Source organism: Wolffia australiana, chromosome 13 (genome assembly GCF_029677425.1).
Source record: "Wolffia australiana isolate 7733 chromosome 13, ASM2967742v1".
NCBI classification, from domain to species: Eukaryota; Viridiplantae; Streptophyta; class Magnoliopsida; order Alismatales; family Araceae; genus Wolffia; species Wolffia australiana.
Window position 1 is genome coordinate 12143344 of NC_135847.1, and position 7058 is coordinate 12150401.

The window sequence follows — 7058 nt, forward strand, 5'->3', positions numbered from 1 at the left end:
TAGGAGAAAGTTCATTAGGTTGATACATATGAATCCCTGAATGGTATTATACCTGAACATCAATGAGGTTGACCCATGTCATGCGTGTATGAGTGATTTGTTGACCTGAGGTATCGAGGACATCTTGTAGATGCACGACTATGTTCTCACAATAGCTTAGAAGCCTCTAGCCATGGTATTCTAACAAGTCTTAGATTGGATATAGAAAGAAGTACACAAAGACGATTGAATAATCAGGGTTAGATTATTTGCCGTCGGTATAAGAAGAGATTGATTCAAGAAAGACGATGCAGCTTAGTCTTTGTCTAGGGTAGTGCGGATATTGGAGACGGCGCTCTCTAATGACCCTTGTTATGCATTAGTGTTAATCGAATGGCAGATTAGGCTTTGATGATTAACCATACCTAATGTAATTGATGAGGTAAAGGTTCTAAAAGAGTGCAAACACAACTTTATATATTCTAGAGCACGAGGTCTAATTTGGCATCCCATAAACTCAAAACTTAACCCATAGATAGGGTTAAATCAATCCATAGTTAATTACTTCGTATTTTGTTATAGTTAATTACTAAGATTGGGTAATAATAAATATTGGGTCACTAATTTATTAACTAAAATGCTCCATTGCCTTAGCGGGGTACACGCACAAATCATAGAACAATTCATGTATATATTTGCTTAATATTTTTTTGCAAAAAATCTTAAGTAAAATATGAGTAGACGAGCGACACCCATTTTAGGCATCTACGCTAGCTAGAGCTGGGCGCCCCCCTTTCTTCCTTTATAAGTTTTATCCACACATTCAAGAAGAAAGTCTTCATGGTGAGAAGATCTACAAGAACTTTAAGAAGAGTTTGAGAAGAACAAGTGGAGATTTAAGAGAAACTTAATCATGTGGGTACATTCTTGGGGCCGAACATTTTATTTTCTTTTACTTCAAATATTTTACTTCAAAATATTTGAAGTAAAATTGAATTGCAATTGAGAGGATACAGTTTAAAGTCACATTTAATGTGATCCGTTGATTATGACTTGTTAGGTTACCCTTGTACCACAATTGATTTATTTTCTTTTTCTTTGACGCTTCAGTTTCTTTCTTAAAATAAGATAAATGTACTGACACATCAATAGTTTCTTTAAATAGTGGTTAGTGAGATGACATGACATACACATCAAATACATGGTTGAGAGACGATAAAATGTACAATAATTGAGGTAATAAAATGAATAGAATTTTAGTTTGTAGTTGCTTGGGATAATTAGAATGATTGAGCATGAGAATGGAGTGAAAATAATAAAATAAAAATGTATATACATCAGAGCGACATAATGAAAATGATGATTCATAAAAGACCTTCCCCCTATCATATCATTGATTAACAAAAGAGACAGATTGAGCTGAACTTTCAAAGGGAAGACCTTTCCCATGCCAGCATCTCACATCTTTCTCAATTATCCACTCACTAATGCTAGCACCAACCTTCTTTCTAAATCGTCCAACCACAAAGACTAGCACCACTCATCTTTCTCTCTCACACCATTTCGTAGTGTACTTTTTGCCTTCTATCTTTCAGTGTACCATGATAGTTCATACTATCTTTAAAGGGAGATGCCATAAATTGCGTGCATGTTAAAGGAGAGATGATGGGTTACACTAATCCCAAACTGATAGCGGCAACACAGGACATGAACAGATTGGGTGAATCTCTTATTCATGATCATCATCTTCTTCTTCGACTACATAATAGACTTACGATCTAACTACAACGATAGAGACTACAAGGACCAGGATGAAGATTATCATGGACAGTGACTACCACTCTCGACAACGGGGAGGGGGACGAGCAATCTTAATAATGGCTCTAGGGATGAACAACTGCAAGGTGGAGGACCACGGAGAATGTTACTATGGCGGTTGATAAGCTTTAGTGAAGGGGATGATGAGTGCTCACAATGAGCCTCAATAAGGTGTACTTTGTGTGCTATAATGACTGATATAATGGACACAATGACTATTCATGACCAATACACATATATGCGTGTGTATATAAATAAAGATATAAATATATAAATATATATAGATAGATAGAGAGAGAGAGAGAACCAAAGCGAGCAATATAGAAAGAGAAAGAGAGAGCCTGAAAGAAAGCGAGATTGATAGATCACGAAGAAACAAAATGAGCGCAACAGAAAGAGAGTCAGGCATACAAAGAAATAAATAGAGAGATAGAAAGAGAGAAACAGAGAAAACCTGATATATATATGGACTACCCATAGAAAGAAGATAGAATGAGTGAAGGACACCAAGAGGGGAAATGATTGAGTCAGTGGTATAGAAAAGGGAAGACATAGTAGAAACAGAGAGGGAGAAGAGAGAACTATATAGTAAGGGAGGCACGAAAGAGAGGAGATGAAAAAAAGGGAGAGAGGGCCGCCCAAAGAGAGAGAGGATTGAGATCCCTTCCTGGGCCAATTTGTCCCAGCCTTTGACAATTGTAGTGTGTTAATGATCATCCTCATCCCCATGGTCCACATTCATTAGGCCCATCACCGGCAATCACTGTCCCTTTCATCCATGGTTGTCATCTGCATCTTTATTAGTCATGGTCAGCATTATTGACCAAAGTTGTACTTGTCATATATAATCATTGTCTCATTCGTCAACAGTCATCCTCCATGGTCTGCATCCATATCTTTATTGACTTCCATCTCTATTCATCAATAGATGTTCTGGGATCTTCGGCTGTGTCTTCTAGGGTAGTCTTCAATGTCACCAATGGTAGTCACATTGACAGTCTTTATCAGTGGTCATCACATGTGTTATTGATGGTTGATATTCCTTTCACTAACAAATATTATCCAAGTTTGCAAAGGCTGTTGTCTCTGTTGTCAGCAATTGTCATGAAAAAGAGAGAGGGAAGAGAGAGAGAGGAGCACATGTCATAGATATAGAAAACCAATCGATTGAGAAAGAAAAGAGAGAGAAAATAAGAGAGAGAGAGGAGCACGTGAGATAGAGAGAGAAAACCAATCAATTGAGAAAGTGATGTAAGAAAACTATTGAAATCATGAATAACGATGATTGAAGATGGACCCAACCAAGCTACCATTTACAACTGAATACTCGACATGATCAACGGTCTCCTTGACTCGGTCAACGGTTTGCCTTAAAGTACCAACGAAGATTGGCCGCCCATGAGGTGCACCCATTCCACCCCTCTCACCAGTCGCTTCATTTCTTTCAGTATTTCTCCGTTTGTTTAACGGTGTCATTGGACTAGATAGGAAAGTTGAGTGCCAAGCTTATCCTGACAGAGACCTACCGATCATTGACTCTTGGGCCAAACATACACCACAATGCTTACAGACAGTTTTCTTGTCCTCGATCGAGGAAAGGGACTCTTCCCTCATTAACATCCCTGGATTGACATAATATAAGGCATCTTCGTAAACAGTAGCTTGTTTGGGTCCACCTTCAGCCAACATTAGTCATTATTCTTATATCTGCATTGATTTCTTGTATCAGAAGAAAAGAGAGATGGAGAGAGTGGTGAGAAAAGGAGAGATAAAGTTAAAGAGAGAGAGAGACAAAGACAGAGGCGGAGACATAGACAGAGACAAAGACATAGAGAAGGAGAGAGAGAAGAGCAAGCAAAGGAGAAAAGAGTGAGACCAAGAAAGAACACTTGGTCCTTGCTCGATAATAAGATGAATATAGAAGAGAAGGAGTAGAGAGAGAGAATGAGATGAGACATTTAACACATCATTGTTTAATCCATAAAAAACTTATTAATTAGTTCATATTTATACTAATATCAAATAGTTGTTAGGATAGTTTATATAACTTAATCATAGCTGTGTTAGCAAACTATAACGGCTATGTGAAGATGAATCCTAGCTGCTAGATTATTTCCTTCCTATGTTCAATCCTAGTTGTATTTCTTTGAACTTCTATTGAATCCTGGTTACTATTCTGATGAGTATAGGGGCACGTGTTTCATTTTTTACTAGCTAATCTTTGTTATAGATACTATAGATCCTTCGGTGCTGATTTGGAGGCTGACTAGGCATCGTGTTTTGGACTCCCTTATCAGACATTGCCTTATTCTTCAGAAAGTGTTATTGTCTCTCGTCGATATCCCTTTCATTCAAAAATGTTATCCAAGTTGGCAAACATTATTTTCTTTGTTGTCGACAATTGTCGTGAGAGATAGGGAAAGTGAGAGAGAGAGAGAGAGGAGCACGATAGATAGAGATAGAGGAAACCAATTTATTGAGAAAGAAAAGAGAGAGATAGAGAACGAGAAAGAGAAGAGAAAGCAAAGGAGAAAAAGCGACCAAGAAAGATTGAGAGAAGAAAAGCGAGGAAGACTGAGAGAAAAGATCAAGACAGTGAGGAGCGATTGGGATAGACACTGACAGAAGAGAAAGGTGAGAAATGGACACAAAGAGAAGGAGAGAAAAGTGTGTTGAATGAGCGAGAGACATGCTAGCGACATATAAATCATTACTTACAATGAGTGGATAAAATGATTAGGGACGACATAGACGACCAATATCAACAATGTTTCTCTCGTTTTCCTTCTAGCTTTCAGCCAAATAGGATTGTGTTACATTTGCATGTTGAAGGAGAATGGTGACATCGAGTTAAAATTGTATGTGTTGAAGAAGATATCGAGGGTTACACTAATCCCACCGTCTCTTATTCTTCAGAATCGTCTTCTTCTTTCTCTTAATAGCATTACGACATTACCACAACAATAGTGACTGTGATTACCAGGATGATGACCATCATTGACACTGACTAGCATTCCCTACGACGGGGAGGGGGACTGTTGGCAACGAGAAGAAGCAACCTTAATAATGTTTAGAAGGACAAACAACTACAAGGAGGAGGACATGGATGATGTAAACATGGGCTGTCATTGAGTGTAAATGAAGGGGATGACAAGCTGACTACGAGTGTCAATGAGGTAGACCCGATGTGTCAAAATGACAGAGGTGATGGCTATCAATGACCAATAGTACAGCAACAGACATCAAGGAGAATAATAATAGCAGAAATGGGATGATTAAGTTTAGTGCTGGGACATTTAAAATCGATAATGAGTTTGATAGGGATGAGGACCTTTTATGAGTGGGATGAGGGCCTTTGGCGATGGTATGATTGTCGTTAATATCGGGAACAAAGATTTTCAAAAACTGTGACAAGGCCCATGGATGATGTGGACAATGATGGGGACAACAATGGACGATGATGGTTATTGGATATTCAACCTTTGACTGCCAGCTCGATAAGAGAATCGGCTTTCAACATTGGCAGAAGAATGGGCAACATACAGTTTTTTACTCCCCTTGTTTTATCTCCTTCAACTCATTCTTGATACATTGTTTTTCCTTTTTATGTCAAGGCAATTATGATTAAGCCAACATCTTGTGCTCTGCAAATAAGCAACTTTTGATCTGTTTTTCTACACTGGAATATCATCTGAAGTTTGGTTGTTGAAGTTGTAGTTCTCTCTATTCACTTTTCCTCCCTTCTTATTTGTTGTGAGTGGGTGTGAGACCCCCTTGAATTGGTATTAGAGCGAGTTTGATCCAATGAGAAAGAAAAAGTAGTCATGCCACTAAAGAGGAGTTAAGCTTCATCTCAGGCCAATGATAGGTCCCCTACAGAGGGGGACATCATGACTTCTACTGGAACAACCGTCAAGTCTCTCACTGAATCTGGTTATTGGTTTTCTATGCGTTCAAAAACAAACAACTCATATTGGGCTACGAGAATAGAAGTCCTTTTGGAGGCACATGGTCTTTGGGATGCTGTTGAGACTAGAGTTGTGTCAAGGACACAAGATCAACAACCACTGTCAACAATGCACGAAGCAATCATAGAGAGAATCTCTAAACCACTTGATATCAAGAAAAGTGGAACGGAGACATGGGCATTTTTGTGTGTTATGTTGGCTAAGTTTGATGTTGTTACAACAGCTATTGAGCAATATGTCAACATCGATAACATGCCATTGGATAAAGCAGTTGGATCTCTCAAGCTGCAGGAGGATAAGATGAAAGATTGTCAAGTCAAACGAGATGAGCAAGTTCTTTTGGCCAAAGCAATTGGGAAAATCAAGAAGTATGATGGCAAAAGCTCCCATTGAAGAGGTCGTGGTAGAAGCAAAGGAAGAAGATATGGTGGAAGAGGTTTTGATAACAATGATGAAGAGAAGCCCCATGACAAATCCGAAGTGAGATGTTACAATTGTGAAAGAATTGGTCATTATGCTTATAAATGTCGGAGAAACAAAGAGGAAAACGCCCACCTTGTTGATGCTGATACAAAAGAAATGTCAGCACTCTTGATAACATGCATATTTAGTAGCTTAATTCTACCATGTTTACATGTTTATTTGCATTAATTTGATTATATATGTGTTATCAAGCTTAAAATGATTAAATTTATTTTAAGAGCGATATTCTCCATTTTAGGCATTTTTACACATAAGGGAATTTTCTGACATCAAATTCTGAAAGAAAATAATTTTTTGGGGTCAGAATATAGTTGTTTAGATTTTTCTGATATTAAACTTGTAAATGAATGAATTTTATAAGTCCAAATATGTAGTTATTTATAATTTTTGAACGCTGACCAACCACGGTTAGGGTTAATGATCGGCGTCAGCCAATCATTTACCTAAATCATTATGGCATCACAATTAGCAATGTCACAATAGCATTGAAAGTTTAATTTTTTTACTTTTCACTTTTCCTAATGCAGGGTGATGTGGCCCAAGAAAAAAAGGGATGTTTTTTTAATAAATGATGTACGGAGAAAGAGGAGCACTGAATTGAAATATATATTTTTCTTTGACTGGTTAGCGGTTGTAGTTGCACCAACGCGTCATGTGACACCTGGCTCCACGTGTACATGTGGTGCACACATGTACATGTGGGGCACGCTGACGCGCCGCCATATCAGCTGCAACATATTTATTAATAAGATATTTAAATAATATACCATTATTCTTCTATTTTTATCTCTTTCCCAGTGTGACACGTGG